Source organism: Acromyrmex echinatior, chromosome 2 (assembly GCF_024713525.1).
Source record: "Acromyrmex echinatior isolate Ae372 chromosome 2, ASM2471352v2, whole genome shotgun sequence".
In the NCBI taxonomy this organism is placed as follows: Eukaryota; Metazoa; Arthropoda; class Insecta; order Hymenoptera; family Formicidae; genus Acromyrmex; species Acromyrmex echinatior.
The window spans coordinates 17,700,671-17,727,226 of NC_141853.1; the positions used below are offsets into that span (position 1 = coordinate 17,700,671).

Below are 26,556 nucleotides of genomic sequence, written 5' to 3' on the forward strand. Positions count from 1 at the left end.
ATACAGCTGCTCGATGAATGAAATAGACTATGAAAAATAAAACCAAAACTAGCTTATATATTTAATTGGAGTAGGTATAACTCTATCTCATTTTTCTCGTATGTACTTATTTTTTTGTGACAGTCATAATATGAGATTGTTTATGATATGCTTGGCAACTTGGAATATGATCGTTATACTTATCCGTTATCATTATCATGTCTAACGAACAGCGGCGCGCTAAGAACCCCTCGCGTCTATACAGCTCGCTGAAACGATAGTAATGAACCGCGCTTAGGAGAGTAATCGTAATATTCGCACGCTTTCCAAATGCGTCCTTTCGAGTTTCGTGCGCTAAGAACGTAGAACCCTTAGGTCCCGTGGGGTGGCTCTACTTTACGATCTGCTCGTCCGCGTGCTTCGCACAAAGGACTGCGCTACCTCGTTACGGGGGGACCAGTTAGAATAAAGTGTGATTAGGACGATAGTTATGGCATTTTGTATTATAATTCCGCGAGGGTAAAGCTCAGCCTTCTTGCCCGCCAGCTCCGCCACGTTCATTCTCGAAGGAGCTGTTAAAGCCTTGCCAAGTTTTCGATTCGAGGTAACGTGAATTCCGTGATCGCTTGAGATTCGGCTTTACTTGCATGCGCAACCGAGATAACATGAGCTTTAACTTTACGAAATCAGTTCATAACTTTATTTTTGAATGAATTTCATGACGCGTGTTTTAGTGCGTTCAATTTTTATGTAGCATGTTTGAAATTCAAAACGTTAATTATTTTATAGCAATGTTATATTTAAATAAATGTTATACATATGAAAATTTATTAATTTCACGTATTTTTAAAAGTATACAAAGTTTTTTTCTACAATAAAGTAATAATAAAATTTTTTTCTATTGTTTTCAACGTTTCTATAATGTATGAATTAGTCTCTTGAATTTTAGAGCCTCAACGAAGGTACATTTGTTAAGGAAAAATGTTGGACAGTGATTCATTGAGACGCCTTCAGCGGCACAGGGGTTAGTCATTCGTTTTCGTGGGGGACAATCGAAGTTCTGGCGAAGTTAATCAATCGATCCAGAAGACCCGTGAGAATTGAGTAGGAAGTGGGCAGCCGGTGGCTGCCCGTATTTGATTGTTTAATTAGCAAGATGACCCGGTCGTATTCCGGCAGGGATTCTCGAAGGAGCTCAAGCTAAACGGGAAGGAACGTCGAGGGGGAAAAGGCGGAGAGTGTCTCTAGAACAAGGTGAGAGAGAAAGAGGATCGGAATGGAAGGATAGAATGGAACGCGAGAAAACCGAAGACACCAGAAGGAGATACAGTCAGCGGAGCGAGTCAGCGGAAAGCTGATGCGATAGTGGGAAAGAGAGAGGAGGATATGTGCTTCCAAGAGATACAGTCGCCGGAACTCTGGCGAGCGAGAGGACGGGAAGGAGGGAGAGAGAGAGAGAGAGAGAGAGAGAGGGTGAAAGGAGGGCTAGAGATTTCTGGTGTATAGGGGTATTAATCCCTATCCTCAATTACCCTTTGTCTTGGGCGCAGCTTGGTCCACTTGTTAAGACACCGCCACTGTTTGTCTTGAGGAGCAGGTAAGGGCGCCCCCGGAGCGGTCGCGGAGGTCTGCCGGCTGTTTCGGTCGCTGCTTTACATACGTCCGTGAGACCGGAGACGAACTGCTACCGGGAAGGACTACTGATCGTTGCGGTCTCGCCTCTGCCCTTGATAGAAGTTCGCCGGCAAAGTTCCTGCCTCGCGGCCGCCTTAAGGGATACCGCTCGCGCCACTGATATCCTTACTCTCGCGTGATCCGCATCCTTTTCGTGGACTCGAGCGATCCTAGTGCTAACTTTCCTTGAGATGTATTAGCTTGAATCTTATTCCTAAAAATGGCAGAAATGTTAAACATTTGATACTGTAAATCATTTTGATAAAAATATTTTGATATAGACGTTTTAGATTTAAAAGATTAAAAAAAGAGCTTGTATTATTGCTGAAATTCAATTTTTTTTTTGCAATTTTATTGAGAGTTTACTTTTGCTCATATTCATATACTTAAAAGAAAAATTAAAAATTTATTTTTTTAATTATGTTACTTGAATTTCATTAATTAGTAACATTAGTAGTTATACTACAAAGTTTATATAATGTGCTATAAAAATTCTTTGTATTCTCTTTCCACTTCTCTGTCTCTTTCACTTGTCGCGGTTTGATACTTCTTTGAAATTCAATAAAAAGAGAAAAAAAGATAAAAAGAAAAACTGTGAGTTGTCTCATTGAATTCGGTAAGGTCGAGATACAAGTTGAGAGGTTCAACGGAAGTCCGCTACCTCCAATTTGTCCCGAGGGCAGGGAGCAAAGAGAGTGGCGTGAAAACCGAAAGAGTCGACAGGACGGCAGATTTATCCACGTCGTGGTAATTTCCTCAGATTTTCCGCCCGTATTATTTGTTCGACATCGGGCCGGCAACGAGCACGGAGCGGCAGAACGAGGGGTGCGTCGTCCGTTTCTTTACACTACGAAGAATATCAATTGTTAGAAATACAAAGGGTGAGAGAGCGAAGCGGGGTTGAAGGGGTGGAGAAATCGTCTTCGTCGTTTGGGGTAAGGAGGAACCACCGGCACCGCGCGGTATATAGACGAGGGCGGCATGGGGTGGGCGCAGCCTGTGGCACACCACCCCTGTACAAACCAAATTCTTAAGAGAATTTAACCGTTTGAATAGCTCGCAAATCCATTGCAAATGTTTACACGGGATTGGCGCGCGGGCGGACTTCCTTCTCTTTCTGCTCGATTCCACCGGCAATCGCGATATCTGACTTCCTGCCTTTGGGACTCGAAGGCATTCGGTCGAGCTTCCTAAGATTTCTGACACGCGTTCGTTTCGTGTGCTCGATTGTACTTGTACGAACGATTTAAGCTCGTTTTCCTTCCGAATTATTTATAAATACATAAACTTGTTGTAATAACGTACTTAAAGCTTAACTTAAAATCTTTGAATTTTTATTACTTCACCTAAAGAACTTTTTTTTCTATTAAAAAAAATTTATTAATTCTATATTAAGAAGATTAATAAGAAAGTTCTTCTAGAAAAGTTTACATTTCTCACTTTTTCTTTCTCCTCCCTTTTTTTATTTTTCTCTCTCTTTCTCTCTTCTCATTGAAACTTTATTTAATATGCGGAAATATATGAAGAAGTATATTACTTTAACACAGAAGCACCATGGAAAAGATTATCTAGAAAATTATGTAAAATAAAAATAATCTTATAATGGCTCAATAATAATAAACAATAAATAACAAGAAGGGGCTACAAGTCAGATTTTTATGTGTCTCAAATTCTTAGAACATACATTTCGATCTTATTATTAAGTCATCTTCAATGTAAAGAAATTAAGCGCAAATTTGATAAAAATTAATAAAACGGTAAAAATTACAATTTAATTACGCAAAAAATTGATAGTATTTATTCTATCTATCTTCCGCACAATGCAATGCTTTTCGTTCTGGTAATATTATCGGTTATATTCTTTCATTATAACAGTCGCAATAAGTCCGTAATGATAAAAATATTGAACATGATGAGTCATTAAATAAAAATATACCAGCACACATTCTGTTATCAAATTAATAAAATAGATTATAAAAATTAAAATAACAATGAATGATCGTTATATTCAAAATTATTAGTATATACAATTCTTATTTTAATAGACAACTATATTAAAGTGTATGTTAATAAATAAAGTTATTGTACATATACCTAGAATTTGAAATACATATAAATCTGGCTTGTAGTCTCTTCTTGTTATTTATTAGAAAATTATATTTGTGTTTAAAGCATACACTGGACAATCCGATTTTTTAATTTGAGATATGAGAGGCTAAGTTCGATAATCGGACGGGGGTTAAATTGCCATTTCTCGACAATCGAAGTTGGGATATATGCAGAGGGTGAAAGGAATACGGCTTATTCGCGTGCCACCGAAAAGTTTTAGGGAGCAGCGTGGCGTTGCATGCCTCGGTATTAATAATTACTTTACAACTGATTCTTTTTTTTTTCTATTTTATTTTATTTTTTAACGGTACGGTCGCGACTGCCGCCGCGCAGTTAAGGCGTTGTGCATACGGGAACGCCTTTCATTGTGTATTAATAGCTCGTGCCATGCTACATTATTATTTCAGCTAATCCGTAGCCGATGTCGCATGCTCGTACGGAATTACCGGTTTGTTCCTACCTACAATGTTCGCACCTTAATCATTTGACGCTTTTATATTGAGCCTGATAATAACTTAAATTTATTGAAGTCGTGCGTGCATTGACGTACAGCGCGATTAAAGTTATATTAAAAATTGGCTGGTCACATTTTTTTATCATTTTCTCAATTGATGTTAAACTGTTAGTTAAATTAGAAAAACGATTCAATTTTTTTTTATTGATCTGATTAGTTTAACTTGAAAATTTATTATATTTAGAAATTTTACGTTTCGATCGTAATTGATATAAGACAATGAGATTTTTTAAAGATGTAATTATTGTTAAAAGAATGTATATTTACCTCTAAATATACGTGAAATTAATAAATTCCTAATATTTCTGTAATTACTTAAATAATACTTTAAAATCGTTAGATATTGTTTTAATTTTCGTTTTAGATGTTACGTTACAATTTCTCAGTTTGTTAGCAAAATGTTAAGTATGTACATTGTGGTATGAGATTTAGTATGGTCAGCTTTTGATGTCACTGAATTTCGAGTTTTCATTCGCGAAGTAGGGTAGGTGAACGATGCCTTCGGTGCCAGCAGCGCATATCGGTTGACCTCAAACATGTATATGTATAAATCGCAACGTACTGCCTCCTCAATCTTGTCAAGCTGCATCGCCCCGTGAGCGTAACTCGTAGGTCTTGCCGCCAAAACCGCGCCATTCTGCATTCATAAGCTCGTTGCCTTTCTCTGTGCTTTGCATTCCGAATTATGTGTACAAAGGACTCTTTGTATTACGAATAATATTCCAACATTTTTTCGATACAGCTTTGAATTTTAATCGAAATCGGTTTATTATGACGATTCTCTGATTTTGGGTCATCAACTATAAGAATGCTTGCATTGTTAACAATAATATATATACATTTTGTAATATACAACGCAAAAAGCTATACGTATAATTGGATATTATATTCTCAATTCAACAATTTCATTTATAAGTAAAAGCATATTGCGAGTGAACGATAATTGAATTAATTTAATATCGTTTCTCTTAATTAATAACGCGGAGTTTACACGAAATGGAAAATATTCCTCTATTATTTCTAATTAGATATCTAATCGGGTTAATATTAAGTACAGCTATAATATATTCTTGTTAATAACGGAAATAAACGTAGCACCGAGGTCTAAGGACTAATTTATCGCGTTGATCACCGCTTCGTTCACTTTGATGCGAGCGAACTCCGACTTCATCGAGCACGCATAGAGCAGCGGTACAATCGATATTATTACGAAATCTACAGGCTGCCGTGTGCAAATGCTCGTCGTCGCGTCGTTGCAGTCGACTGCACGACAAGGGGTGCGGGCGTACCACCGGCGCTCGATTATATCGTGGGATTAAAGTATGATCGGCTGGTCACGATATTCGACGATCAACTGATCGATGAAAGGCGGAACGTCACGTGCCGCAAGAACGAGAACGAGAACGAGAACGTTCGCTTCACGTGAATTTAAACGTGTTCATTGTACATTTCTTTGCGATGTGTCAGATTTCTCTGAGATATCCGCTGCATTTCATACCGATATTTTTAAATTTGTTTATTGATCGTTTCATGAAAGAATTTTCTTAGCAGCAGTGATATTGTTTCATAATATTACAGAACAAATATTTATCAAAATTGATTTCATGTAGGCACGATATGCACCTGTACTGTTTTCTATTTTTTACGTGAATTATGATAATCGATAAGCTGAGTGGTGCAAAAATCGCTTACAGCTACAAAAGTTAATAATACATTAAAATTAATTTTAATTTATTATTATGAATATACGTTTATGTAGCATATTTAAAGTATTAAAACAAACTGAACTGTAACAATAATTTATTTAATATAGAAATTTTAAACACATTAATGTGAAATGTATAAGAAGTATTCTTCCATCTGCTTCATAATTTTCCGAAATAAAAGCGAAATATATTCGTGACATGTATCGTCTCGCTACTTCGAAAGTTGTATAGTTTATCATGACTGGAAACGGTACACAGCTAACACTAACGCGTCTCTATAGAACATGATATAAATGATTTTCAAAGATTTCGCGTGCCAAAGTTCTGCAATTCCGTTCTATGCTCCAGAAATGGCTTCACGTGCCATTTATATCCATTCAATAATTACGTTGCCTCGAAAAATTCACAACTGCGAATGGATCGTGATAGCGTGACATGATACAGTCGTTATCGACATGAACTTTGCACTTTGCACGTTAGTGCCGGTCTCGAAATAATTTACGGTGGCGTTACAAAGCGGCATTGTATTTCTCGTGCAGATGCAATTCATATTCTAAGTTTACCTGCGTACTCCGTCGTCATTTCTCTTTCACTTGCTTAGAAATAAAAATGATAGTTTTGTAGTTATGAGACTTGTCTGAATATCATTTCAAATTACATATGAAACAGATATCTTTACGAGATAATAATTTCCAAGGTTTGATCACATAATTATTTTATGTCAATCTCTTCCTATTATTATTTATCATCAGATGCATTCTCTTCTATACATTCATAATTTAGATTTGGTTATTCTTTCTATATTCTTATATGTAGATATTTAGAAATTCTGTGTTATAATATTCGTAAACCGTTTGCACGTAATAAACATTCACTGATGATCTTTAATAGATTCTATAGTTTTGTTTTTCTATATCTACATTATTATTTTTTGATATACACAAGTAAACATATTTATAATTTCAATTAGATCCATTCTAAATATTTAAACAATGTGACTGTGAATTCTCTTTCTAAAATCCAAGTCGTAGTCTGTAAGCTACCGACGCGCCTCGGCGAAACTGGGAAGCTCCGCGGTTCGAAGTTGAAAGCACAAGTCGGTGGAGTCTGTGATTCCGTCGACGTGGGGTGACGTCGGGGGTTGGGGACCGATTCCATCGACCGACGGAGATGAGGGATCGCGAAGCACACTTTACGATACGTCGAATGACTAATATGTTGAAACAATAGGCTGTCGTCGACGGCCTCCGATGGGACTGATGGCTTAGGGATGGGCCAGGGGCTGTAGATTGGGAGACGACGCGGTGGGATGAGCTGGGGAGATTCCAATGCACCACTTAAGCGTTTCTATATCAGTACCTTCGACCGCCCGTACGTACTTCCGTGCTTTTATCGCGCGGAGCTCGCGCGACGCCACTCGTCGCAACTAGCGAGATGGCTCGTCGCTGTTATGATCGTTATTAATGACGACAATTATTATAAGGAAGTCAACTTTCCCATCGTGGGCGTCATTATGTCGTTATGGGCGCTCTTACAGCCCTCGTTGTCGCGTATAATAGGGAGTTCTGACTTCTCTTATTCTCACGTCTTTTCGAGGCTGTAAAATGACGCGATTGGTAAATATGTTTCTTGTTGTTATTGGCATATCTTGACAGAATTGTACTTTATGAAATGCTTGATTTGACTAATGGAAACTTTTTATTGCACGTTATGTTACATTAAAAGAAAAGATTAGATTAATATGGCATAGCATTTTTAATCGATTGCAACAGTCAATTTTTGGTTGCGTTAGCTTATCGAAATCTTATACTGACATTGCAGATAGGTTAAAGCAATCAAAAATTGACTGCTGCGACAAAAAACTGGCTGTTGCAGCCAATTAAAAATGCTAGACCATATTTTACCATCTAATTTGTTGCAGCAGCCAATCTTTTCTTTCAGTGTACGACTTTCCTGTTCGTAATCACAATATTGTACATAATACATCTATTAAAATACACGTATATCTATTAATGTAGTTTTCTAGAAATAGTTGACACATTTATAATATATTTGTCAAAGATAGCATATTCTTTAAGTCTATATATGATATTATTCACGCTGTTCCTACGCTAGATAGAAGCTCATCTTCTGTGGTGGATTAAAATTGGCGTATACACGAAGCGCCTTGTCAAAGGACACCAGTTAGTACCGCATAAAACATATACGAAACATGGCCGTCCGCCTGCCTACCTGGCTTACGTTGCTTGCCTTTATTCCGACAAAGTCAAAGTTCAAAGTCCGTGTGTGTAGCGCGAGAATCGCGGGGACAGGGACGAGCCGGGGGGGGGAGGGAGGGGGAGAGTGTTGGGGACGGGGGTGACCGAACCCCGCCGACGGTGATTGCTTCTCCCCCAGTCTGCCTTAAAATTGACGTCATATTCGTTATCCTTTCGACCCTTCTTCCGTGCCGTCCTCGCGTCTCCCGCGCTTCCGCCCCTGGGCATCTCTTTCTGCATGCGTATAAGCTTACATCAACCCTTCTCCATACGGCCACACCCAGTTCAGGGTTCAGTCGACGAGTACCCCGAATCCGAGACGCGCGAAGTAGCGGATGAAAAAGGTGGATTCTTTTTTTTTTCTCTGCGATTTCCATTGCCGCGCGTCATCTTCTTCGAGCGCCTCTTTTATTTTCTTTTTTTTTCGAAGAGAAATTTGCGAAGGTCATTATTGAGCTGCTTGCTGCTAAATCAGGAATGGTGAGTCGATGAGGATGGGAAGAGAGAATTTGAATATTATAGTGCTTGCAAATTTATAGAGTGTACTTCAGAAGATTCGCATCAAGCTTTAATATTTTACAACTGCGTAATTATTCATCTTTGAAACATTAAATATAAGTATAAAATTATATTATTATTTGCAATTATCGGAAATGGAGAACTAAAATGAATCGGCCAATTTCAAAGTTTGATGGAAATCTTACGAGATCTTATGTAGAACGTTTAATAATTTGATAACGGACAAGGGAGTAAAATAAAATATTGTTTAAAATAATATTGTTTAAAATAATACGTAATCAAATAATTATCGATAAAACTTGATTCTTGATATCTCTGAATAATGATGGAAAATTTTGATCTTTGCTATTCAATTGCGAGTGTCGTCAATAAGCGTCGCGGGTCCCGAGATACAAACGGAAGGGAGAAAGAAGGTTTTACGAGCGGAATAGTGGGCATCCCTTACCGCGGCGTCGAACCACCCCCTCCCAGAAAGAGCTTCCATCCCGGGAGAGAGCTTCCATTACTAATCCATGCAAAAACCGGAATATCTTTATCCCCCTCCGCATGCTGAGGACGTATTTCCGGAATAAATTCCGACGGAGGTAGCCGCGCGAAGACTCTGCTATGCGTTTCATGTACAACGTTCTTTATTATTTTTACCGGATTGATCTAACCCTTTCACGTTGGCTCGCGAAAAATTATTTCGGAAACCGTAGCGTATAAAACTATAATATATTTTCAGTTGGGAGATACGCTGTTATTATGTAGATTTTCTACGAATTTCGACGTTTATTGATTATGCAGAAGTCATAATTTTATTCATAACACTCGAATACCGTTATATTTATTATCAAATATTAATACGCGGTGTTTTTTAAAACTCATACTTTTTAATTTTATTAACTTTATATTATTTCAAGTTAATTCATCACGCGAATGTATGTAAAATCTAGTACATCTTTCTCTCCGTATACTCTTCTGGCAAATATTAATTATAACCGAACATCTGCATTGCAGTGCGCGTAAACTTAATCCTCAAACCCCGAGACTCGTTTCCCTTGATACCGGTTCGCGCGATAAAACGCCGATGGCGACTTTATGACATTTTCCGCGAGAGATAGGAAAAGAGCGACCGCGGTCACCGTGAGTATGAACGTCGAAACGACTTGAAGGCTCGCAACTCGGGGAAATACGTGTGTCGTCCGAGCCACGGGTGGGCGAGTGGTATTCGAGTCCAAAGGGTTGAGGTTCGAGGAGAGGAGGCGGTCGAACGGGTTAGAAAGAGTTGGAGAATCGTGGCAGTGCCGACGCTCGCGGGGGTGGATCTGGGCGGAGGTGGAATACGAATATGAGAATTAAAGCCGTCGAAGGAATTAAAGCGTATAACCGTGGCGCGGATCTCTCCAGGTTGCGTCTGTCTGAGCGCCTATCCGTCTATTCTATTGTACTTCGGGCATACATGCGTTCGTCAATGGATTTCATCTGTCCTGTGGACAACAAATTTCTGAATATGGCTTTTTCCGGTTACAGGCATCCGCATAATTTTTTTAATTTGAAAATTTTTGAGAGATCGGTAAAAATCAAAAATTTTTTTATAGCTATATGGCTATTTTGCTGTGATTACAAATTCAGTAGAGTATTATCTCCATTCGAGAAAAAGCTGATGCCTTCAAAGATGGCACAAGTATATTTTTTTAATTTTATATATATATATATATATATATACAGTTTTTCAAAGACTGTGATATTTTGAAATACATATTTTAGAGAAACATTTATTTTCTAAATTATTCTTAATGAACGAAAGCGTTTGCAAAAACCTTCAATTGTCAAGATTTCGTCCTGGATTTAATCAAACATTTCCGTTTAAACGATATCTTCGAACTTCGGTCGCGATTTGTGGGGGGACATAACATCGAACTCGAAATCGCGATTACGCGCACGGTCAAATACCACCGCGCGCGAGACCGCATGGTCATAATTAACGGGCATAAATTATCAATCCGAACGTCGGTTAGCAGCACGGGTTGGCACACCGGACGCACGTACGCGAAGCCCAGAAGAGGGTGGAGGGTGAACGGTTGATACGTGTGTTGGGCAGAAGCGAACGGAGTGGCAGGCGCGGGGTGGTGAGAACGAAGAGTAGTAGGTAGTCGAAGGGCAGCAGCAGAATGGCCACCGGCCGAAGTGATTGATATAGAGAGACGCAGTCGTCGCTGCGGGTCCCAACTCTGGTAATGCTGACTCCGTGACGTACGAATCTGCGAGCATTGCGAGCCGTCACTGTGACCGCGTGTCTACTGACACCCGGTCTAGGTGCCACGAAAGAAACAAATGTCTCTCGGCCATCCGAGAGATTCACGCACATCCCTTCACAGTTGGATGTGTCTGACCACTGTTGCTCTGTATACTTACCACTGTGGTTGCAATATTCGCAATTTGGGATAATGTGACTTTTTGAAAAGATGCTCGCACATTTCTTATAATATGTTACAAATCAAGTTATTTATATTAATACAATGTTATTTAAAAGTTTTAAGTCTATTTATTTTTTACTTGTTTGTGGGGAATAAAATATTATTGTTTAAAATTAATTAATTCTAATGTTATATTTTTACATTAGATTTATGTCATTTTTATTAGATGAATTAATTGTTTGATTATTTTTATTTATATAAGATATTTATATAAGTCTCTGTTATTAAAGAATATAATGTACCGTTAAAAGATACACTGTTCTATCGTTGAAAAGAACTCGGTGCAAAGCGTAACATCATTTCTCAAATCACGTTGGCAAGTCCGTTGCTAGCTCGTCGTTGCATATTTTTCAGTAGAATAACGACGGTTTCCACTCACTAATCGTCCTCGCATGCGTGGCCAATTCGACGTAGTGTTCACGATGTGTCACTTTCAAAAAAGAAGATACATTTGGAAAGATAAAGGCGTGTCAACGTCAGCTATCCATCCGATCTCTCTCACGCGCGTTCTCTCTCTCTCTCTCTGTCTCTCTCCCTCTCTCTTTCTTTCTCGTCCTTCCGTTTCCACCGTATAAACGTGCGATGAACCGGATGTCATGAGGGATGAGCAGGCAGAGCTTCATATCATTAAAATAGAGATATTGACAAAAGGTATTCATATATATGTACATATCTATCTGCTATCATGTATATATCTGTCTCTCTTTTCTCTCTCTGTGCCTTTTCTACTCTCCTTGCTGTCAGTAGACAAGGTATCCTCGAGGCGTTTCACAGATCAATGGAAATATTGAACAATTGTCTGTCTATGGCTACGGCTGAAACGAGCGCCCAAGACAATCAGCTCTTCGTGAACAATGCGTAGCTTAATGACGCAGCGCCACCGACATTTTCAACGGAGCATCGCGTCTCGCTTGCCGCCACTTCGTTTCTCATCCCTGAAAATATTATTATCGAAATCTGAGCGAGATTCATAAAAATTGTCAATCCGAGAAACCAAATTCTGTAGAACACATGTGTCTCGCGAGAAACTAGCACAAGTAGAATAAGAGTCCGGAATTTTGGAGTTTGAAAAGTTCGCCTAGAATGGCGTGCGAATTCGGCTGTCGACGGGATACATCGCCGCGGTGGTAGCAGCTTTCCTTAAGCCTCATTCTCCGTAGTGGCAATGGCATTGGCGGCGGTGTGTTTTAGGGATCAATAATTTATGTAAATGTGTACGCGGCAAGGGCGCTACCGTGTGGCGGTGAGTTACAGCCACGACGGTAAGGGGGTAGTAGGTGGGTTAGCGTTGGGTGGTCGGATGGCAGAGCGTCGTCGGGACGCGAAGAGAAACGGGGGATGGGAATGGGTGAGAGCGGGTGACTGGGGGTGGATGAGGAAGGGCGGTTGGACTTTAGGGGTGAGCCGCGGCGATGGTGGTGGCGGCGGCGGCGGCGGCGGCGGCGGCGGCGGCGGCGGAGGCGGCGGTGGCGGTGGCGGTCCGACCGAGGGTGGAGAAGATCGCGACACGAAGGGGTTTGACGTCCAACCCTTTCATCGATTGTACTTCTCCGCTCCCTTTTATCCCTTCGCCGCGCGCGCGCTCGCTCGCTTGCTCACCACCCCACGCATCATCCCTTATACACTCTTGATCCTCTAGCGCGCGCCAAAAGCAGCTATCGACTAATGCCCGATAATTCTCGTCGCCGCATTCGCTCGCGCGAATATTTCCTCGGGTTTTCCATCTCGCGGCTTTTATCATCCTTGAGTCGTTCTTTTCTTTGAACCGTGCGTATCGTTAGGTGGCTTTTGGTATCAACGCTACTCATTTGACATCGTTCATGCAGCATCCGTTTGACATTGATATAATATTCAATCAGAAATTACTTTATCTCCATAATTTTTATGAAATGAAAAAATTCAATTATCTTTAATTTTAACAAACTTGTTTAATATAACAAAGAATTTTTTGTGCAATTACATTTAAAAAATTCTATATTTATTATTGCCTGAAATTTTCATATGTTATCTTTTATCTTCTTTTAAAAATTATCTTGCATTTGTGCGTGCGTGCGTGCGTGCGTGTGTGTACATTTTGTTAACTTGTTGCTATCATTATATATTTTTTAAATTGGATTATACAGATGTTGTCACATTATTATACCATTTATTGACGATTCCAACGAAAATTTCATACGACATGACAGGACAGGTGAAACAGCGAAAATCAGTTGAAGAGGTTGACGGATATTCGAGGTGGCTTGCGTAGGTGAAGGGGTAGGTGGGGATGAAAGGGGGTCGAAAGAGAGGAGACTGTGTGGCAGGGTAGAACCAGTTGTTTCGACCCTTCGTCTTTCTCCCTGCTGTTCAGCAGTGGCGTCATCCCGTCGTCCCCTACTCTTTGATCCCCCCAATAATCAATATATTCTAACATAACTCTAATGGCCACCCCATTTGAATACAGCCGATTCCACCCCACAGCACTCCGCATCTCGCGCATCTCCGACAATACCAATCATCCGAAATATTCCCTTTCTCTCTAGCCCTTTCTCCCTTACTCCACCTTTCTCTTTTCCTCCCGATGCCTCTTGCTCGCGTACTGTCTCTTGCTTTTGCTTCGATGTTGTCTGCCAACCCTCACTCCCCGAGTGGTATTAAAACTTTCGAGGACGAGACACCCGCAGGCGTCCTTCATCGAGCGACCCTCAGTTTCGACCGTAAAATTTAGGTAGAGTCGATGTCCAGCCTTTGCGCGCGTCTTTATCTTTTCTGCCTTGCAATGCACGTGGGATTTGCGATGTGTAGGTTAGTTGTACATCATGGTAAACCGTAATGGGCGTACCATGTGACAGTTTATGGGAGACCTTATAAAATACATTTTTTTACTCTGTAAAGTAGATTTGAGAATTTTAAATTTTAATTACATTTGTATTACGTTTTGCGATGTACTGTTATATTTTTGCATGATAAATCGATTTAAAAGATGGAATTATATATATATCAAAATTGAATTGCAATTAATTAAGCAAGAACATAATTATATTTCCGTAAAAATTATGTTTCATCTCAGTTTTTCTCAGTAATTTAATTATCAATGAATTATATTTGATCGTGATATAACGAATAAACGAATTAAGTAGAATGTGTTAATTGTTTGTTACGTCTCTACGGTTTGGCTGCAATATAGTTAAATTTAATCGTGCAAACGGTGTGGTGATGACCATAAAAGCGTGGAACTGCATTAACTGTAATATAATTTTTAACAATACAGATTTGATCTATAGTCGATTACCCGTCCAGTAACCCTTTCAACTGAACGATAATACCCTCCAGAGCGCTCGCAGCCGGAGGGTTCCACGTGATGCATTATCGGTGATATTGGCGATTGAATAAAAGCTACGTTACGCGAGCTTATACGTGAATAATTCAATTTCTTTTACGGTCAGAATCACACACTCTGTACCGTAATAATTAAAAATATTTTTCATGTATATAACATTATCATATAAATAGTGTGAAGAAAAGAGAGATTAATTTTTTTTTTCAATATATTACAGGTTATCAAAGTATTTTAATTCGTTTTGCAATATATAGATTATCAGAGATTTTAATTTAATAAGACAAATAAATTAAAATGAACTTGCTCATTTTTTATTTTCGAGACATAAAGTACCGGTTGACGAGTAACTCGGCCGATGCACCTTCACTGGATATCTTTTTTTCGCGATGAGGGGCGCGCGACACTGAGTCATCCCTCAGATAAGTCGAGTGGGCTAATAAATCAATTCCGCCACGTAAAGCGGAGCGCCGATGCGCCGCTCGGTTCTCCAGGTTGGTTTTTGGTTTCGGGCGCACTCGATCTGAAAATAAGGATTTACATATTCATGCAAAGATCCTCCTCGCGCCGGAGGATTCAGCGGAAGGAGGTGACGTCGACCTGTGCGGTGTGCGAGCCGAGACGAGGATAGTTTGTAATGGGATTTTCACCCCTTTTCGACCTAGCTTCCCCATCGCTCCTCTCGTTGCTGTTTCACACTTTACACGGGGAAAAGTCCTGACGTATCGACGGGTTTCTCGTATCTCGGTTGTGGAACGGAGACGCAGAAAACATGAGAGATAGAACTAATATTTGATAATTAAATCTTTATTTTGTTGAATGATACAGGAGTACGATATGTAAGATTAGATTTATTGTATACAGCTATGAAGAGATTAATGATTAAATAGTTATTCAAAAACAATATCACATTATTAGATTAACTTTTAATATAAAAAACACGTAAATTTTTTGATAAATAATAGCTTATCGTAAAACACTTTGCTTTTATCAAATTTATATTTTTGTAGTAGAATTTATACTATTTTTATCACTGAGAAAGTATGGCTGGCTGCTGTTCCACTTTTGTAATACACGTAATTCGCGGCGCGAATTTTCAACGTGAAGCTATCGATATAATCTGGAAGCGTTCCAACTTCGTACGTGGATTGTTGCAAGGCTAACTATGCCGCTCTCCGCTTGCTCTCCCCGTCATCGACATTCGCCTCAGAACCGCGCCGAGGTAACCTCGGTCGGTCGTTACGTGGTGTAATTTAAAAAGTTTGTATCATCGCGATACTTCGAACGAGCTCGCCAACCGGGGTGGCAAAAGAATAAATTGCATTTTCGCGAGAGAAGGCTAACGTGTCGTGTCGTTTTCCTTCCCTCCGGCTACAAAGTTCGCTCCTAATTCGAGAAACGACGCGTTCCTCGCGAGAAACGCGGCTTCGATTCGGACGGAATGGGGAAACCGCGATCTTCAGCCCGCTCACGTACGATTTATTTAAACTTTGCTTTTATCGTTGCCCTCTGCGATTACCTATACCACACTACGCGTGCTTTCTCCGGCATAGCCCCTCTTTGTCTCTTGTTTCCAACCCCTCTACGTGCTCGCGCGGAGCTGTAAAAGGAATGACGATTTCAGAAGTGTCGATCGAGATGTAACGAGGAAACGCAAGAACAAGAGAAGTATATAGTTTCTGATTAAAAAGAAGAGATGCAAGATTGTGATAATAACATAAAATGATGAGTAGTTATCATTTTTTTTATTTGTTTTATTGTAATGAGAAACAGTGGTTTAAAATTGTACAGTGATATTCATGTAACATAAAAATATATTTTGTTGTTTCAATTTTGAAGTTTCCTTCTTTTATTCAAATATATTCGTGAGAAATATTTTTATGATTTATTAAAAAAAGACTGTTTAACAAAAAATTTAAAACTGAAACTATGAAGAATGTTTGAAATGTAAATTTAATAAATAGAATAGGAAAGATTGCAAAATAATCTTGCACATACCTTACGTTCGAATTATTTCCGTGCCATTTGCATCAAGAATGTTTTCGCGGTGAGTTCTTGTATTGCGATCCACATTCATCCTTCGTACACGATTGGAATTCAAGGGCGTAACGGTCGCGGTCTCTTAGAAAATAGGAACAAGCCCGCGTCCCCTGCGGTCCCTGCATACCCCTACATCCCGCCCCCTCGACTTTATACTTTAAATCCGCCCTATAAATATCACGCTCCTTTGGATTTGGGGCTGGTTTCCGAAAGATTGGCTCGCGGTATCCTCCGTGGGAATCGCTCGCCGTTTTGCATCGATATATCAAGGGATGAAGCGCGGCCCGATCCCTACGAAGCGCACGGAACGATTCGTCATTCCCGTTTCTTGTAAAACAGGCCACTGGTTTTACGTATATCCGCGCGACCGCCTCTAACGTGCCAGCAGCACCTCACCTCATCGATGCGAGTACAAAGATATATGGAGTACTACCTGACGAAGTATATCGAATAAGGGATACCTTGCACTCACGTGAGCCTTGTGGCTGGACGTGAATGGATTTATGAGTTCCGAGAATGTTCCTCGAAATAGAAAAATGTTGATAATATTATCTTCGCTATAATGTCTCTAGAGTTTTTTTTTCTAACTCGACTTTATAAAAATATTTTCTATATAAGAGTTATCTGAATGTAAATTAAATATTAGGAATATAAATAAGAGTTGGATTTATTCGGCATGAATAACGCATATTTCTTATTTCTATTTATATTTTATCTTTATAAATATACATTACTATATCAGTAGCGAGAAATAAGTTCCACGTCAATTTGTATTTCTCTTTAATAATAATAGAAGTTCACGGGGAAGGGGGGGTAAATTCAATATTGGCGCTAATTCGCCTGAGTTTTCCGTTTTCGCGCGTTGCTCGTAAAAATTGCGGGTCGTGGAATTCCCACAGTGTCTCCCCATGGGAACCGCAGCAGCGAGTTGTCGGCAATCGAAGATGGAATGCTAAACAGCCGAAGGGTTGAACGTTCTATCGTCGTCGGTTCGTTGAGGTACACACCGACGGCAACCGAGTCATCCGACCGCCGCCATCCAGTCACCCGACTTCCCTTTAGCCCGCGCCAGGCGCTGCGCGCATTTAGATAAGTTAAACTATAAATTAGACGGATCACTGGTAGCTACTCGAGGAAATGTTGTCGGCGCCTGAATATGTATGATTTATACAAGGAACCCGACTCACCGATATAATTCCCGCCAGCCGGTAGCACGGGTGGGCGAACCGTGAGAGACTGACAGAGAAACCGTGCGGCTCTCTCTTAATTCGACCTCGATCCAGTGCGAAGCGTTTGACGTGGCATAAGAATGAGCTGTACAAATACTACGACGAGATCGTTGTAAGGAGCATTTTTTAGAAATATCAATAAATAACTAAATAATTGAAAATAATAGACTTAATAATAGATCTTGGAGAACGGAATTTAGAAAACACATAAATAAATAGTAGAATTTATTATGGGTTTAAATTTTTTTTAAAGGTTAAGACTTTAATAAAAATTTTATTTGGAATTTGATTATTAAAATATTCAATCAGCTAAAAATGCGCTAAATAAACTATAAATTCTGTTATTCATTTATGTTTCCTAAATTTTATTTTCTCAGGTATCTATTTCTGATTATTTAGGTATTTGTTAGTATTTTAAAAAATACTCCTTGCAATGATCTTATCGTAGTGAATTTGTACAAGCACACAGATGTTACATTACGCCAAATGCTGTTTTGTGAAGCTCCTGATGTTCATAAACAACGAATCACGTCTTCCATCGCGGTAGACGTTCGCCGTTGATACCCAATTAGCCGCACGAAGTGGCCCTCGGCCGCAACGCAAAATCCATCGTCTGACCAATGTCCGCCATTTCTCCTCGACCCTCGGCGCGTTGTTTCTTCTCGGGATATAACGCGGATTGAAATCCCGACCGACCTCGCGCGACTGTGATCCCCCGGTTGTTTCGGCCGCGGCAGCAGCCGAAGACATCCCGCACGGCGCAGTTGATTTAGGATTCGCATGTAACCGCGATCGGGCGAGGCCGAGCGCTGTCCCGAACGGAATACTAATCAAAGATACACAAATTCCGTCGGCTAATACTTCAAATCCCCTTTAGCTGGGATCCTGAAATTAAATTATTGGATTAGATGTCGGCGACGGCATGCTCGTGCGAGAATGAGAGATAGAGAGATAGAGAGAAAGAGCCACGTTTCGCTTTCCCGATGTGATCCAGAATTTCAAAAGTCTTTGCAAAATTGCTTCTTGAGTATCACTTGATATTTCTTTGAGAGCAATGCAGTTGAAAACGTTCTAGTTTCCGGAAAGAGATAAAATTACATTGATTGTGTTAATTTTATTGTGAAACATAGAAAAGACTGGCTTTAATTATCATCATCATCATTGATGTTAGTAGACATTTCGAAAACCGGCTTCTATCATCTTTCAAAAATATAAATAATTTTTATCCTTTACTTTAATTGTTGCTAAAGATAATTCCATGTATTCACAATAGATAAAATCTTTTGCTATCTGAACTCGAAACCTTCCAAAAGTGTTTCAGCATTATCTTTATTTGAGTGCTGCGGTTTGGGAGCATCAGAAAGGTAGTGGTAGGAAAGGGTGAATCGCGACGAAGAAGAGACATTTAGAGGGGGAGACCTGGAAGGAGGAAGGGGGAGAAAGCAAGGCGGAGATAGGGTGAAACGGCGATTTAGGATCGGGACTGTCCGCCAAAACAAAAGGTATTCTATTCTCTCCTCCCTTTTTAACTTACGGCTCGACCTTCCAACCTTCCTCTTTCGCTCTACGTCGCACCCTCCAGGCGACGATGCTTCGACTCGCTCGGTTCCGACTGGACGGTTCCGTCGCCGTGGAGGAAGAGGGCACAAGAACGAGGGGGTGCGAGGATGAAAGGGCTATATTTTCATATCAATGATTTTATGACCGCATCCTTTCACCCTCGGCGAGGCGGCCGCCAGCGTCGTCGTCGCTGCCGCCACCACCATCCGAGAGCCCGTAGGAAATCTATATTTTATTGTGCGTGAAATTCTTGCTATTTATTCGCGTATAAGAATTTAAATGTTTTCAAAATGCGAGTTGGCCGTGCATAGATCGCCCGTCCAACCTCTCCACCCCCTTCCTCCCCCTTTATCTCAGCCGCCGTTGTAATCCTTACATGATTTAGGTACGAGGGATCGCCTCGGGAAGGATCACGTGAACGGGAAAAAGCGACGGGATAGGATTCTCTCAGGAGAAAGAGGGCGAAACGCCCTCCGCGTAGATTAAGTTCGATTTGCCGCGACATATTCTTGTTCGGGCGCCACGGGAAAATACGATCGCGGTATTTTAAAATAACGACGCCATTAGTGGGACTTCGGCAAGACGCGCGAGCCTGGCCGCTTCTCGAGAGGGAAACTCATTTTCCTCTGCCGCAGAATATGCGAATGCCTTCGACGCTATTATTTTCGGAGGTCATTATTCGGACTGTGCTATTTCGTTCTAGCTTAAACGATAAATGAACGTATTATTACGGATCTAGTAATTAGGGAATTTTCATTGTTGCATTATTCTAACGATAATAAATATAATATTACTTTATGAAACATTGACAAATGAATACAATAATTGAGAGAGATATAAAATTAATATTATAATATCAAATATAAAAAATTTTTATATAGGATTATCCTACAATTATTGTAATATTTTAATCGTGCATTTTCTGAAAGGCAATTGGAACTCTTATTATCATAATTGTATAGAAATTTTTCAATGGAAATGATAATCCACCAATTAAATATTGTAAAGCTCCGCGTTTGAAATTTAAATCGTAATCAACAGGTGATAATTATTGGATACGCGAAGTTATTAAAATCCTGCGAATAGAGAGATAAAATTTATTTGGTTCGATCGGCTTTTGACACCAATAATCACTCTACCAGAGAGTCCTCGAAGCTTCCATGCAGCTTTCGGGAACGCGCGATGCGACCGCGTATATGAACTCCCGGCGCATCTACCTCTCGCAGCCATAAAGTTCGAGTTTACAACGCGAAATGGACTGGAAAGCAAAACGCGCAAAAAAGGAGAGTAACGAGGGAGCGTGAGGGGGTGGTAGTCGTGGTGAAACGAGGATGAGAGTGCTTCTGCTAAAGAGAGACGATAAGAGGAAGTGGGCTGGAAAGCGAGAGGGACGACAAGAACGTAGAGAGAAAGAGAGATAATTGCAGAGTGAACGGGAAATTAAGAGCGTGGGAGAAAGAGCGAAAAATTGTGAGATAGGGACGGCGCGCGCGAGAGAGAGAGAGAGAGAGAGAGAGAGAGAGAGAGAGAGAGAGAGAGAGACGAGAGAAGGGATGTAGAAGAGACGGTGGGGGTTGGATGGTGGTGGCGGTGGCAGTCAGAGAAGTAATATCCAGCGCAACGTTCCGGGAGGATGAGCTTTAATTGGAATATGGATCCGCTCTCTGTCGTTTCCCGATACCCCGATAAATTATCCTACGTACCATTTGCCCCGGAAAGCGGCACTTCAATTCTGCCGGCGTTCGCCACGTAACACCTCTGGCCGTGAAAGAGAAAGAGAGAAAGAGAGAGTGAATGAGAGAGAGAGAGAGAGAGAGTAATTCCGCGTGCTATTCGGCGCGAACGGATATGACGAAGTGCGAATGTAGGCTTTAAAGAGACGCGATTAAGGTCAATTTGCCGTGATTCGATTTATTCTCGATTAAATTTCGAGTATCTGCGTTCAATCGTACGTCGGGCGTCGGACTTTTAGCGTAAATTGCTGAAAGGTGATCTATAATTTATCTATGTGGATGAATTTGATGTCGACAACTTTTTTTCGCGATTGAAGAGCATAACATTAAAACAATGAAAAATAGAAATGAATTATTTGTTTTCTTTTATTATTTATACATATAAACATTTTATTTAAAGCAGGTATATATATCTACATCATACGTGAAAAAGAACGGTTTTGCTGAAGTATCTAAGAATTTTGGTAGCTACAGATCTGAAAATAATTTTGTTAGATCATCAAAATAATCTTATAGATTTCTTATGATGAGCTGTAATGCTGTAAAAGTTTTGACATTTTAGCAACCAATTTAAGCGTCCTTACATATAATCATTTTCATAGTCCAATAAAATTATTTCCAATTTTATAAAAAAATTTTGGATACTTTAGCAAAACTGTTCTTTAGAATAAAATGATAAAATTGTGCAAACTTTTTGTTTTAAATATGAATTTCATTTGGAATACATACGTATGATTCTTGATCCAGTTATCGAAATGTACGTGTAACTTATTTTAATATAATCTAAGAGCAATAATAAGCATAGATGTTTGAATTCTACATACATATATCGCATTTTGCTCACATTCGTGGTACGTATGTATGGCCGGCTGCGGGAGTTCGGGAGGCCGAAGAGAAATGCTAGGCATTAGGTTCGGGATGGCGAGCAATGACGGAAGTTGATTCGCCGCGTTTCGCCGTGGGACTCCGCCCGGCGCTTCGCGGGTTGTGATCTATATCAGGTATATTCCTGGTACCCGTCTAGGCCTCCTCCAGGGATTTCGCGTGACGTATGTGGCTACCTGACGAGAGAAAACAATCTTCGAGGATATATCGTCCTCGCCTATTGCGAGATGGAGTCAGACGCGAGGACGAAATGTCTCTTCCGTCTCGAATAGCGACAGATATCACCGACAGAACGAATATTGAAATCGCGCTTGAATGATTTTCGTGAGACGCATGGCAGAGGAGAGGCGGTTGAGAAGAGAGAGAGAAATGAAAAGGTGATCGTCTTTGGTATGCAGATAATATTTGTCTCTTGCGTTTTATGACTCTGCTGTTTCTTATTTCACGAACAGATGTTCACTCATCAGTTATAGACACAGTTATGAGATAATTAGACTGAAAAATAGAATAAATCAATAGGAATGTGAATATTGAAGTAGTAAAAAGAATACGTACATCTACTTTGTTATTTTACTTCATGTCGGTTAAAAATGTGGAGCCAAGATTTTTATATTTTTATATTTGTATAAATATTTTACATCATCTTTTACATATTATATAATATACTGTTATTGATTATATACTGATATATTGACAATACAGCAATTCCCTAAAAATATAAATAATTGTTTATCATTGTTATATATTTATTCGATACCAAATTTATACTTAGCACTGGAAAAAAATTATTTATATCGGTTCGGCCGTGATCAGCGGTTGTAAAAGGAACGGACAGGGTGGAGGATTGGGGCAATAGGGAGCGCGTTGTTGTTTTCTACTATCTGTCTTCGGGTAAACGCGTGCGGTTTAGCCAATTCGCCCCTTGACCGAGAAAAATGGCTATCGGCCTTGGGAATACGTTTACGACCGTTCCGGGCCGAGTAATTCTATTACGGAAGGATTTTTTTCGCTTTATACTATATCGGGAATGGAACTTTTTCCGCGTTTTGACCGGGCCATTCGTTCCCTTAATAAGGTCCAAACGTCTCGGGAGGCTATCGATATTCCGCGCTACCAAATCTCTCTGTCACTCATTACTGCAATCACATGCAAATTCTTTCACTTCTTACTGTATTTTTACATTATTAATGATTTACTACGATATCATTTCTTTATTTTAAAAGTTATCTCACAACTCTAAACGTGATTTTCGAGTTATTATTATCATAAATAAATTTATAAACATTATTCTACGAATCACCAATTAATGAACTAATATAACTTTATTTTAAAAAATCGTTAAAATCGCCTCAATTAAAAAAAGACTTTTAAGGGTTGTGAAAGGAAAATGACAAAAGTGATATTTGAATATATTAAAAATATATTATTTTGATGATAATATTTGATTAATTAATATCAATTTTCTTTCAATATCAATATCAAGTTGAAAAACAGTTTTTCCTCTTTTTTGAGAAATTTAATTTTCTGAGCTGTATTATTTTTAAAGTAAAGAAGCGATATTTTCTCTTTAATGTGATGCAAGTTATCACTGAGATAGTTAGATTTACTTAATTACTTCTTATTTTATGACGTGACTAAAGATTGGAGATAATTGGAAATAATGTAAGATTGAAGATAATTCTTCGAATTAATTTTTCAGGCATTGCTTGACATTTTATCAAATTTTTAATTGATTTACTCTTACGTCATTTGCATTGATTTTATCTTTCTAAAAGAAAATGATATCAGGAATTTTCTCAGCAAGATTCGAAATCACAATGGCACTATTCATTTTTTTGATATTCTGCGAATGAAGTTAGGCAGCGTTTCGGCCGTTCGCAATGCGAAGTAACAATCTCTTTCGCGGTCGAGTTACCCCAGCTGAAGCATGGAAGGCACTCGATATCAGAACATTTGCATGTTCTTTATGAAAATTCTATAGTTTATGGGGACATTTGTATGTATTATCGTATTAGCATATTCCAAAAGACAGCAATCTCAATATTGGATACCGACGTTGGCTATATCGCTTGTTTACTACCCCTTCGCTCTTGAATCGCCCTACAATAGCGGATACAATAGCGGATTCGAACACGTGTCTTTCCCTTCGTAAACGTAACTATGCGAATGCTTTCTTCTCTCGAATTTCGAATACTCACTGCATATGTGACATCAAGAATGACAGTCGGAGGGAGAAAATTTCCTATATCTCTGATGGAGCATATATAATACGTAGAGACTTTGAGAAGCGCAACTTCAAAGATTTACTTGATTACTATTGTAAACCTTTTTATTGTTTAATATTTAAATATTCATTTTACTTTTGATTGCATTTGTGAAATGATGTTAAGTTATTGAAAACTTTTATAGTTCAAAAAACAATTATTCTAATTAAATGTAACATGCAACAGACTTAACTTTATTAATTTATTATTATGTAATCGTAATGTATGGGTGTTTGTTTTTTTTTGTTACAATTGATCATCATTTTAAATAAAAATTTCCCTCATAATATTATAATATTCAGCAAAACATCAAAGATGTTTTATAGTCATAACATCAAGCATAGAATCAAAAATATATATAATACATTTGATGTATCGCTATTGTTCAACGTCGAGTCGCAGTTTCATTCGTACGAGGAGCTTTTCTCGTCCTACTGATATCATGTACGAAGGCTCGTATACGTTGCTAAGCAACCGTCTGGAGGGTGCCTTCTTGCGTGTGTTACATTATATCGACGTGGTTTTAGCTGCTTTACTCATTTAGGCAATAATAGCCTGGCTATGCATATCCATCGTGCGTAAAGAATCGCGTGGTGAGAAAAAGCGTGGAGCGAGAAGCTTTGCAGCTTCTATGCTTTGCAGCCATGCAGCATTCCTTTACTATCTTGGAAGTATTTCTGTCACGTTAATTCTTTACACTTCGATTATAATATTTAACACGTTGATAAAATTTTCACCAATGTTTTGAGGAATTAGACTGAATCTTCATTATTTGTTATCAAAATGAAGCAATTTTACTAATTATTTTTGAAATTTCTTTTCATTAAGTTGAAATGAAATAATATATACAATTTATATATTAAAATAAAATAATTTCTTTTAAGCTATAAATATTTCTTCATCACGTTTACACAAAAACGCATTACATTTTCAGTAATAGTTTACGTAATAAATAATCGTTTAAAATTGTATATTTTTATAAAGCTTTGAACAAAAAGAATTACTTACTGCGAGATGTGTAAAGAAATAAAAGTCTTAAGAAATTCTTTGTCATGAAAAGCAATGACTTGGTTTTCTTTGAAACAGATTCTTGAAGAAATAACAATTTTGCTTTACTTAGGACGAAGTGAAAAATATGTTGAGAGAAATGCAGAATTTATATAGATAATTTATGTCGTTAATATTTTACAGCCGTTTGAAAATAGAGTTTTTTAAGTTATTTATTCTTTCAATTATCTTTGAGACTGTCATACTGTTTAGACCCTACTTCGCTTAGTTTCAGATAAGCTGTAGAGATCGACTATGAACGATAGGGGCGGACATCGGAATTCACCTTCACGCGCGCGAGCTGCCGTCGCTTTTCCGTGCAATTGCCTCCTAATTATCGCCGTCAACTAATAACTCGCGTTAATTTCAGGCGATTTAGTGGCGGCGACGGCGGCGCGTGCGCGCGCGCGCGTGTTAGTTCATCCCTGGTTCCCCACATTCTCTCGCCTGCCGCCTTCCACCCTCTCGCCGCCGAAGTTTAAATTGAATTGGGTTGGCGCGGCACGACGCTAGTTCGCAAAACTATACTCGCATGTATAGATATAGCCCGAGCTACGGGCGCCACCGTATCCGAAGACCATCGACTGGAGAATAGTGCTCCCTGTTTATAGGACAAGTAACGCCATGGAGATACAGTTCAACTGGCTATGAGAGCACCGAACGCGCAATGGGGCGGTCCCTTTTAGTCTCGCTTCCTCACTTTGGTTATCCTCTTCGATTCTCTCCGAACGCATCGAACTTATATATTTGATATTCATACGGATGCTCGCTACAAAATGAGTTTCTTCCACGTGTCTGTGTGTCGACACACAATCTCTCTTGACCACGCTAGACGTATGTAATAGTGGACGGAGCAAGCTGCCACCTTGGACGATTCTACGATTGGATGGTGTGAGAGTTAGAGTAAGGAAGTCGTAGGGTGGAGGGTGAACGGAAGGGGGCATGGTATCGAGCCGTCTGCAGGGTATCGGGGAATGTTTCTTGCCTTGCTGGGGGTTGTCGCTTATCGGGAATGTATAGTGTGTTGGTCAGGTCGTTAGCAAGTTGTCGAGATTAAATGCCTTCCAGCGTATTAGAAGCTGCACTAGCTTGATTAGCCCCCCGACCGGCGCGCTGCCGACGTGATCCTCCTCGGCACGGGGGTCGCATCGATCCCGGGGAAGGCTATCCCAGTCGTAGTCGTTGTCGTCGAAGACCTCTATGGTACACCTCGATATCTATACGGAAGCACATTATCTGCTTACTGTTTAAGCGCCGTTTCTAC

The 26,556-nt window shown here is 39.5% G+C and overlaps 1 protein-coding gene across 8 annotated transcripts in view; it reads left to right on the forward strand.

Moving 5' to 3' along the window:
* Positions 1 to 26,556, forward strand: part of LOC105143509 (uncharacterized) — a 559,838-nt gene that overhangs the window by 20,680 nt on the left and 512,602 nt on the right. Inside the window, exon 1 of one of the 8 annotated variants that reach the window (XM_087403656.1) lies at positions 8,541 to 8,720. The exons of the other annotated variants lie outside the window; for them this stretch is intronic. The gene's annotated coding sequence lies outside the window, so the exon portion shown is untranslated. Of the gene's footprint in view, positions 1 to 8,540; positions 8,721 to 26,556 lie in introns of those variants that run through there. 8 annotated transcript variants of the gene reach the window in all.